The sequence below is a fragment of the Cibotium barometz genome, chromosome 57, assembly GCF_041138505.1.
Source record: "Cibotium barometz isolate CiBa-2024 chromosome 57, ASM4113850v1, whole genome shotgun sequence".
Taxonomy (NCBI): domain Eukaryota; kingdom Viridiplantae; phylum Streptophyta; class Polypodiopsida; order Cyatheales; family Cibotiaceae; genus Cibotium; species Cibotium barometz.
This window is the reverse complement of record NC_141102.1, coordinates 19490947-19502773: the sequence shown is the minus strand read 5'-3', so window position 1 is coordinate 19502773 and position 11827 is coordinate 19490947.

Below are 11827 nucleotides of genomic sequence, written 5' to 3'. Positions count from 1 at the left end.
TTTATTCCTCTTCCCTATCTTCAATGTCTCTTCAATATCAGAGAAGACTACTGTATTGCAGCAATTTCAGAAGCTTGTGAAGTGGCCAAAGACTTTATTGATACAGAAGTAGAGCCAAAGGAAGAGTTTTTGGCACTTGATTTGCAAACATCTGACAACTCAATGATGCACTTGCCTTGTGCCTTAAAAAAATGGAAGAGGGGAAACCTTCCTTGAGTGATGAGGATTTTGAGAACAGGCTTATTGAGTTAGGTATTGAGTCTTTTGGCAGAGATTTCAAGCTTCAGGCAGATTCTGATAAAGTGGAAAGGGTTGGCTCATGCAACTTGATGAAAGACAAAGTAGTAATTGAGGATGAGTTGCAGAAGGTAGCTTCCATTTAATCTTTTGTTAAATGTTATTGTGATTGTAATTTTTTTTAATTGAGGTTTTTGTCTTGCAGATTGAATTGCTTGATAAGGATGATTTTCTGGGAAGAGCTAGAGGCAGCAGAGTGAAATCTACAGAAACTAGGTCAAGAAGGCCTTCATCTGCTCTCATGCACTACTTGCCTACATTGGATAAGGCTGTGTTCTGTGCATTCCACATGAACTTCTCTGAAGATGCTGAGTTGCCAATATTTGCCTTGAAGGTGTTGTCAAGGTTCATGGGATATACTCCCCTTCAAATAAATGCTAACAAGGTTTTGCTTCTGGAGAGAGCTACTGCTCTTAGAATCTTTGGATATGCTGCAGGTTTCAATGCCTCAAGAGCAGGATACTTTCTTTGCTACTCTAGCTATGCAGCTGCAGCTGAGGTGTCAGATATCAATCTTCTTGGAGGTTATAGAAGGAGAAAATTTTTGAGATACAGAGGTGACATGCCAAGTAGTCCCAAGAGAATCAAATACTAATGTACATAATATTTTGCAAGGACTGATTTTATTTCAGCAAATATTTTGTTAGAGGTACAAATGTGTTAGTAATCATTAGTCTCTTTCTTGAGGTGTTGGTGTAGTTTCAGATTGCTGGGTCTTTGATCTCATCCTTTGTAATTGCCTCCTGTAAAACCAATTGAATAATTCGTTTAGTGCATTGCTTCTTCTTTGTCCACCTCCTCCTCTTCGGGTACATCTAAAAAAGGAAGTTCTCGCTTGATAATGAGACTTTTCCATTCCTTGAGTATTCCATGTTGCAAGTGGTCCTTCTGTAGCAAAATATGGTCCATGCAAGTAAAGAATATGCTACAAAGACAATTTTTGTTAGTACATTTAAGAAAGTACAAGTAATAAGTCTGGACACACCAATTTATAACTGTTTTGATAAGTCTGAACACTCACCAAGTAATAAGTTATGTCTTTTTCTCCCCAGGCATCTATGATAGCTTTGATCAAAAGCTTTATTGCTTTTTTGAAATCATCTGCATAAGTATTTGAACCAACTTGTTGTCTAAGGACTTTGAAAAAATTGTCGAGTTTTTTCCAAACTTTCATACGTTTGTTGGCTACATCTGGTCTACTTTTGACATTTGTGGTGATGACACATAGCTGTTTCCAACAGTTCCACATTGCGTTGACTTGTTTGGTGTCATGGTTGCTCAAAAATCTTCTCGCTTTTGCTCCTCCCATTGAAACATCTTGCAGAACATCACCTGTACCTCCAGAAAGAACAGGATCTTTTTTAAGATGCACTTCCCCACCATGAAAACCCATTTGAGAGAGCAAGGCTTCGCACTTTTCTATGCACTCATCTGCAAGTTTAGTCGGCTTAATAGAATATGCATAGTCCAGATGAAGTCTGAGCAATTTGTCCAAGATTCTTATCTCTGCATGCAATGTACATATATGCACATTTTTCAAATGTATTGGTAGAATTGGATCCCATATTTTAAGAGAAGTTGGATAATCGACGACATTCACATTATTTCTGGATGGTGGTTTTCCAATCTCATTTTCTGCAAGCCATTCTCTTGTCCCTGTGCTTGCCATGCAATACAGACATGGATATTTGGTATTTGCTCCTCCACATACACCAAACATACACTTCAACGCCTTGAGGTCGGCACTCAAATGCCATTCTACAATGAAATCACCTATGTCGTCAACATGAAGGTGTTCACGTGTATTTTGGCTCTGAATAACTGAAGGAATGTCTGTTTGTGAGAAGAGCCACTTTAATGTTTCATGACTCTCTACTGGTACCTGAGCTGATCCAATCCACCATAGCTCCATTTCTGATTGAGTTTTGTGGTATGGAGAATCAAGCTTACCTTGACTATAGTCCAATGCTTTATTCATTAGGGATATAGATATTCTTTCCATTTTTTGACATTTTTGGATTTGAGCTTCATCTAATTTTAAAACAAATACAAGTTTTCCTTCACAATCTATTTCCCTTATGTTGTAATATCTCACCATAAAAGATTGGACTTTTCTAATGTTCATCCAAATATTATTATAAACGTTGTATTCAAAAGATGATTTTTTTTTTTGTCTCTCATATGGCATTGTTCCCTCAATATGGAAATACTCTCCGAAATGTTTAGAAATTTCCTGATTTAACAGAGTTCTGTATTTTCCAACATTGTGAGGTCTAGGCAACCCAAAAGCTTTGATTTTGTAATACTTAAGGACCCTGAACCAGGTTTTAGAGATGGCTCTGTATCCCTTTCTACTCACTCCCACTGTGTCACAAACTTCTTGCATTTGGGAAGGCTGGACTAATAAGTCCATATCTTTTAAAAGATGTTGAAAGACCAGTTTTTTTTTAGTTTGATTTTCAGGAAGTTCTAAAAGTTTCAAGATATCCGACCTATTCATAAGCTCATTCAAAAATCTTACCCTTTCCTGAGCATTAGACATGTCAAATCCTAGAAGGTTAGTAACATGATCTCTTACAAGTTTTAACCTTTTTTTTCTTTGTCCAGATCTCTCTGTTAAGTTAACTACATCCCGCATTCGTTTTACTCGTGCTCTTAATCCTATTGGAGTTTCTTTTAAGGTTTTCAATTGATCATTTTCTTGTTTCAAAGACACTATTTTGTTTTCAAGTTCTATAACTTTTGTTGCATTCAAAGATGAAGTATTTTGAAGATATGTAGTATATTCTGCATAATTAATATGTGATTGAGATAGTCTTGAACTATAACCAAGTAAGCCATCCTCCCCATCACCAACAAATCTAATCAAATCATGTGGTGTGTGAAAAGAAGGATACCTTCTTGTTTTGGGATCCGGTGGATATAGACTTCCATCTGTCCATAGGTCAATATGCTTCTTTCCTTCGTTGCGAAGATGTTGAGCTTCATTTGCACATGAAAGGGATCTTTGGTAGACACTCCGTGTAGTTGCATACTCTTGGTTGAGCTTGATATTCAAATGAAACTTACGATTAGATGTATCACTCATTACTAACAGAGCTAAAAATATAAGCAGAGCTATTAGAACATGAGAGACACAGAAAAATGAGAATGAGATGTAGCTTGGGAAATTTTCAGAGAAGTAGAGGAGTGAAATTTTTTTGGAGAATGGATAAGAGCACGTTTGGAGAGAATGGTCCTTTTGCCACGTAGTCACTAAAAGAGAACAAATTTCGAGATGAGCCATTAAAGAGTAGCATGAAAACGATATATTTTTTTAGATTTTAAAATATGCACTTAGATACGTATTCAATCAGATAGATACGCTTTAAATATCCAAAACGGCTAAATTTGAAGCCGTTTTGACCATCAACATCTACTAATTAGCAAGTTAGCGAAATTCCTTACACAGCCCATTTTGAGACGTTTTTGGCCCTAATGGACAGATTGTGGATTCCTCAAGAGCATGGTCCATAAGAACTCAAATTGAAGGAAGTTCTGGATCAAGGAATCCATGGTGCCATGATAGACCCCATCTCTTCTTCCACCTCTCCGACAATCACTTCTTGGCCGACAATAGAAGAAGGCCTTGTTCCCCATGGCGATGAGTCGGAACTTCTTGACTGGCTCTACGCAGTAGAAAGCCTCACATCCTACATGGTGGAAGTCAATGTGAAGAGCCCCCAAGATAGAGAGCCAAACATGCACACTTAAGTGCCCCATTTGGGAGGACCCATCCTGAATCGAGCTAAGCATCGAAGAAGAAATTTCCTCTGGCCTCCATACCTCGACTACCCCATTGCCAAGTGCGGCTAGTTCCACCACCCTCCCCATCCCCACTTCCTCATTGACATTAGCGTTCTACTGGCACCTCTTCTACCCACACCACAAGGGCCACTCATGAATCTCCCTCCCCTGCCATGATAACTGCCCTTGATCCTTGCCACGCATACTTACCCATCTCTTGGCTATCTTCCCAACCATTTTACAACCTGTAGCACCATTGGTCACTTTGGTAGGCAAGTGCCACCTACTATCTCTAACGGCCATGCCTATAACCCTCGTCCCATTCTAGTACCAAACAACCACCAGAAGCAGCCAACTCCTATCACCCCCACATGTGGGAGTCTTTCCTTTCACTCCACGCCACCATTTAGCACTCGATCACCATCTCTGCAAAAGTGGGGCATGGCAATTTGTCTAAAACCAGCCACAACATCAACTCTCAAAGTAACCCAACGCAAACCCCACCCACATTGGCAAGCAAGTTTCCCTCTTAGTCTCTCTCCACAACAAAAAGAAAAAAAGAAAAGAAAAGAAAAGAAGAGCTTGGTTCATCCTCTATGCCTTTGGTTCGACCGTCAACCCCTCTTTCCCCACTCGTAGGTCTCATCCACTACCCCCTTCTTTGTGTGCCATGAGTCGTCCCTTTCACCCTCTGTTGGGACGTCCTCTCCACATTTGAGAGATCCACCTGGCTATCTGGAGGATGTCCTTTTTAATCCATCTCGAGGATGTAATTTTTTTACCCATGTGGAGGATGTCCTTTTTACCCATGTGGAGGATGTCCTTTTTCGCCCATTGGAGGACGTCCTTTTTACCATCCACTCTTGGTGGACATACTCGCCAATTCTCTTCTGGTTTCTTCCTTCCACCCACCGCGGACGACCATCATCATCTTCCCGGTGGCAATCCCACCTTCGCGGATGTCCTGGGGCGGACACATCTCGAGGACGTTCCTTTTCCATCGACCCATCTTGGCAGATGTCCTAGCGCGAACACATCTCGGGGACGTCTTTTTTCCATCGACCCATCTTGGCAGACGTCCTAGCGTGGACACATCTCGAGGACGTCCTTTTTCCATCATCTGACGGACATCCTTTTTCCATCGACCCATCTGGCAGCCATCATCTCTCACCTCACCGTACCTCATGGCCGTCCGCTTGCAAACTAACCAACCCAATCTAGGCCGTCCGCCGCCATCCTTCTCACTCCTCAACTGTATGCCCCAATATTTTGCTCGAACCCGCAGCTCCATGCCAATACTTCCGCGTGTCCGCCCTTTTCCCTCCTAGCGACAACCCGAATGGCTGTCCCTCAACTCCATTACCCATCAGCTGTCCCTCAACTCCATTACCCATCAGCTGTCTGCATCGGTCCACTAAGCTCTAAATGTCGTCTGTCACCTTCCCTTGGGTCGTCACCAACAATGCCTCCACCCCTCCCCTTTGGCTTCTCCGCCTACTTTCCCCCTATCCGACGAACCCTAACCCCCCCTCACGGACATCCCTCCATCTCCACCTCCACGCTTCCTTGCGGCCATCCTCTCCATACTCAACCTCACCTCTCTACATCAATCCCCCTCACGACATCCATCTCACCCCTTAACCCTCCTCCACTCACCCCCTCACTGAAATTCTTTCACCCCCCCTCCACCCTCTCGTCGGCCATCAACTCACCCCAACCCCTGGGCTATACGCGAGACCCCCCCAGGCTATCCACCAAACCCCACCCCCCTTGACTGTCCGCTTTGGTCGCCCTTCACCACCTCTTGTTGAACTCCCATCCACCGCTCTGCACTCGGCAGCCTTGATAGCACCTTCTGTCCTTCCCCTTCAGACCAACGGTCGCCCAGTTCACAAATTTACTGCCACGCCTAACAAATATCGTTTGGCGCGGCCTGCTGTCGCCGTCGCGGCCCCTCCGTTTGGCTGGAACACTCCTTCCCACCTTCTCCCTGCACCCACGGATTGGACCCATCTCACCGTCACCTGCTAATCTCTTCATTCCACTTGCTTATACCTCGCTCCTTATCACCTATCACCCACCTATCTGCTGATCAGCTCTATATTCCTCACCATTGCCGTCGATCAAAGCCATAGCCACTGGCAATGGTCTACACGGCTCCGTTTCTAATCTCAGAAAATCTTAGTTGTACCACGACAAGAGAAGCAAGAATTGCTAATCTTGTCATAATCAATATGGACACCATTAACACCATCTAAGCCTTTGGTTCGAACGTCAACCCCTCCTTCCCCACTCGTAGGTCTCATCCACTACGCCCTTCGTAGGTCTCAAAAACTACGCCCTTCTTTCTATGCCGTCAGTCATCCCTTTCACCCTCCGTTGGGACATCCTCTCCACTTTTCATAAATCCACCTGGCGATCGCGATCTGGAGGATGCCCTTTTTAATCCATTTGGAGGATATCCTTCTTAATCCATCTGGAGGACGTACGTTTTTTTACCCATGTAGAGGATGTCATTTTTCACCCATTGGAGGACATCTTTTTTACCATCCACTCTTGGTGGACATCCTCGCCAATGCTCTTCTGTCTTATTCCTTCCACCCATCTCCGGAGGGCCATCATCATCTTCTCGGTAGCCATCCGATCTTGGCCGATTACCTGGCGGCGGACACCGTCCTTTTTTCCATCACCCTTGGTGGACATCCTTTTTCCATCGACCCATCTCGGCGGACATCCTGGCGTGGACACATCTCGAGGACGTCCTTTGTTCCATCACCCTTGGTGGACATACTCTTTCCATGGACCCATCTGGCGGCCATCCTCTCTCACCTCACTATACCTCACGGTTGTAGCTAACCACCCCAATGTAGACCATCCGCCGCCATCCTTGTCTCTACTCTCTCCTCAATCGTCTGCCCCATACCCTCACCGGCTCTGCCGCCAATATTATGTCCGCCAATCTTGAACCCGCATCTATTCGCCAATACTTCCGCATGTCTGTCGTTTCCCCTCCCTAGCGGCTGTCCGCCAACCCTACTCCCCAACGGCTCTCTATCAACTCCCTTCCCCATCAGCTATCCACAAGTCCTCTTCATTAGCTGTCGACCACACTCTCAACATCGTCCGTCACCTTCCCTTGAGTCATCCGCTTTAACAATACCTCCACCGCTCCCCTTTGGCTTGTCCACCAAACGGCCATCGGACACCCCCCCCCAAAAAACAGACATCCCTTCATCTCCACCTCCACCCTCCCTTGCGGCCATCCTCTCCATACTCAACCTCACCTGTCTAGTAGACATCCCTCCATGTCAATCCCCCTCACGACATCTGCCTCACCCCTTAATCCTCCTCCACTCACCCTCCCCTCGTAAACATTCTTTCACCCTCCCCCCGATTGTCCACGCCACCCTCTTATCGGCCATCAACTCACCGCACACCCTGGGCTATACGATAGCCCCCCCCCCAAGCTATCCGCCAAACAAGGCCTCTCCCCTCGACTGTCCACTCTGGTTGCCATTCACCACATCTTGAACTTCCCATATGCCGCTTTGGTCGCCCTTCACCCACCGCTCTGCACTCGGTACCCTTGATAGTGCCTTCTGGCCTTCTCTTTTGGACCTACGGTCATCTAGTTCACAAATTTACTACTACATCTCTGTCCACGAATACCATTTGGCGCAGCCTTGTATCACACCCCTTCGGTTTGGCTAGAACACCCCTTCCCGCCCTCTCCCCAAACCCCCGGATTGGACCCGTTGTTATGTGCACATTATATATGCATATACTAGGAGACTAACCTAATCTAGGCATGTGAGCATGGGAATATGCTCTAGTGGGCAAGGATTAGACCTAACTTTGGGTTAAGATTAGGGTCAGGTAACCAAGGGTCACACATGGAAATGGAAGGCCAAGAGTCATTCTGGAAATGAAAAGTCAAGTCACTTGAGTGATCTCCTATATAATAGGAACATGGGGCACTCTCAAGGGATGCTCTCTTGTGTAGAGCATAGTATCTACTCTCTTGCCATTTCATGGTAGAGCTATATGCTGTTGGATTGAAGGCTTACCTCTCGGTGGTATGGGACACCAAGGTTAGGTATGTGGTTCTTCATTATGTTGATATGTGCAACCTTGGGCTCGGTTGGGCTCGGGGGTGGTCGGGTAGATGAGTATATGCCTCGATTATGCGTGTTTATGTATAGTGAATATCTAGAGAGATCTATGGGATTTTAACACCCATCTCACCATGACCTGCTAATCTCCTCATTCTACTTGTTTATCACCTTGTTCCTTATCAACTATCACCCACCTATTTGCTTAGCCTTTATGTCCCTCACCATTTCTATCGATCAAAGCCATAGCCATTGACAATGGGCTGCAGGACTCCATTTCTAATCTTTGAAGGGTGCAACAACAGTAGGCATATAGGAGCAATGGGCACATGGTAAGCCCCTTGCTTATCTCACTCGCCCCTTGAACTCAACAACGACACCCTTATCTCCAAAATACTTATTGCCCCTTCAACCACCACACTTGTTGCTGTAGAAAGTTGGTCAAGCTTGTGGCTGCATTGGCGAATGGATTAGCAGTAGTCAATACAAAAGGTAGCCAATGCTAAATGGTAGAGCTAGTTGCTTCCTTGACGTGTGGACTACATCATGCCACTTCTATTTGGAGTTTGGACTTAACTACAATCCCCCTCTGTTAATCTCGAGCACTTACAAGGAACATTCATGTAAATTCTCATGCTCGTGTATCTATCTATCTATTGACCATGGACAACCAAGGCACAAAGAGCGGAGAGAACAAAATCTCGGGCACTTACAAGGAACATTCATGTAAATTCTCATGCTCGTGTATCTATCTATCTATTGACCATGGACAACCAACGCACAAAGAGCGGAGAGAACAAAATCTTGGATTTCTAAAAAATAAGAGGAAAAAATGCCTTCCATTGACCCTTTGTATTCTGATTGACCCCTTATATTCAATTGGCCCTTTATATTCTGATTGACCCTTTATATTCCAATTGATCCTTTGTATTCAAAAAAGAAATCCTAGATTTTTAAAAAATTAGAGAGAAAATTCCCTTCCATTGATCCTTTCTATTATGATTGACCCTTTGCATTTCGATTGACCCTTTGTATTCCATTCCTGAATTCCACTTCTTAATGTCTTTTACATACCGCAACAATGTGCGGGTTGAGTACTTATATGGTTTTGATGGTTGTATGGCTGGACCTAATTCCAGAGTCAGCAATCTTATGCTTTGAGAAGGTTGTAGGAGCCACAAAGTGTGTGGTGCATTTGTTTAGGAGACAAGGGGGTGAAGGGTTCAATCCGCCCTTGGTGGAGCCAAGGGGGGACAATTTGGTCTGTCCTAATGTAAGCTTGACCCATCTTCTCATTTGAATCATTGAGGCCGGGGTTAGTGTAATTAGCTTCTATATTGTCCAGCCTAATAGAGGTAGGGATCTTTCCTCATGTTACATTTAGGGGTGTCTTTGCCAATGTCATGCAATGTGTGATTTGTGGAGAGGATCATTATTAGAGGAAGGATTTACAGGGTGAAAATTGTTTACAAAAGGTATTGAGGCACTTTCTTATTATACCTCGCACTCAACATATGTTTTGGTATCTTGATGTGGACTATGCATGTTTTTCTAGGCTATATAGAGTGCTCAGGTATATCGTACTCATCATAAATTGATGTGGACTATGCATGATTTTCCAGGCTATCCAGAGTGCTCAGGTACGTCGTACTCATAAATTGATCCTTATCTAAGCATGCACAAATGATTCATTTTAAAATCTATTTCATATCCAAGTTGTGGTCCATAACTTGTATCCAAACAAACACATACATTAAAGAAAGTGGTGTATGATGAACATCATATATTTCTTCCTCCAAGCCGCTCTACTTATGCTCCATTAGAGGTTTCTCCAATGTGGCATTCTCACTCTACTTATGCTCTAGTACATTTGGTAGATGAGGTGGCTATATGTGGCATTGTTCATAGTCGATGGATGATCTTTCTTGAACACTCCATGAAAACCTTGAAGGGATTTGTGAGGCAAAGGGAAATCCAGGAGGAAGCATGGCAGAGGGATTAGTGGTGCGAGAATCCCTCGTATACATCTCCAAATATTTAAAACAAATTGATTTATCTATGTCTAGATTCATGCATCTTGATGAAGATCAATGAATGGTGTCACATGTGCCCCGTGGAAAAGGATGCGTTCAAAAGATCCATGAGTCCCTGTGCCAAAAGGTCATTACATTTTATCTTACTAACACTTCTGTGATAGAGAAGTGGATTAAGAAATATGAAGATGTAAGAAATATAATGATAGAGGAGAGAAGAGCATTTAAGAGATTAACCCAAAGGCACATGGCATACCCACCCAACCTAAGGATCTTCCAAAGGATTGCAATATTGAATGGCTTAGCGATTCCCTATAGCAAGCAGAAAGGATAGGAGAGGATATTAGAAGGGAAGAATGGGAGTATGCAAGGGGATGTTACTACCATGTAAATAAATATGTTCTAATATTTAATTAGAATTTACTCTATTTTTCTAAGATATATAATTTTAAATACTAAATTGCTTAAGTATAAGCTATATTTAAGATTTTTGATTGGGTTCCAGTATAAAGTGCATAATGCAATATGGTCATAAGGTCGACATTTTTGCAATCAATTTGTGGAGTCCAAATAAATCACATATGATTGTGGTGTAACCGAGTTTTGACCAAGATAGTCAAGCTAGTAGAAGAGATAATAATATTATAGCGGAGAGGCTTGAATATGGGGGAGCAATTCAAGACATCTTGGAGATGGATTTAGGAATTTTAAAGTGTTCATCTTTGATGTTATGTGGTTCAAAGTGGTATATAGAGGTACTCAAGCATCCAAGAAGAACTTTTTGCATTTGACTGAACTAGATTATGGCAAGATTCAAGATATAAATACGTTCTATCACAACATTGTGAACAAGTTTACACTTGATTTTAAATTTTGATGAATCTATAGATAAAAGGAAGGCATTGTATATATTTTCTTGTAATATTTTGTGGTTCTTCTTTTTAGGTTGTGTTTCATTAGGAAGGAAGAGATCCTAATTGGTGGTATGTAATATAAGTCAGTTCTCGATCTAAAAGTACATTTCAAGATCAAGATGTTCAAGAAGAAATGCATGGTGGAGGACATTTAATGGAAGATGCAACTGAAAACTACGACCAAGGTAATAGATCAGTCCTATGGTCTCCGTCGCTTCTTAGAGGTAGTAAGTGGTAGTCCTTTTGGAAACAGATATGAAAACCCAGACATAATCTCTCAAAAAGAGTCACTCCAAAGCTCAAATCCCTTTGATCCTACCATATCAATAGCACTAGATATTAAACTAATATGATGGTATCTCACAAACACTTGTTGATTATTAGGTAATCAATAGAGACTCTAGTTATGGAGGATCAAATAATTACATATTATGTGTTGCAAAGAGAGAGAGAGAATAAAGCTCAAGAGATCATGTTGCATGACTAAAATGATACTTTGATTGATGTGAGAATTTAGATAAACCAAAATTACAATGCTTTTATAACCTTTAATGTTCTTCTATGCATGACATGAGCAATGATGTGAAGCCAGCATAAATATATAGATATTATGTGAATCACTATAAGAGCGGGTTCACACCAAAACACACACATAACACATAAGTGAGTCTTTACACCCTTTTTG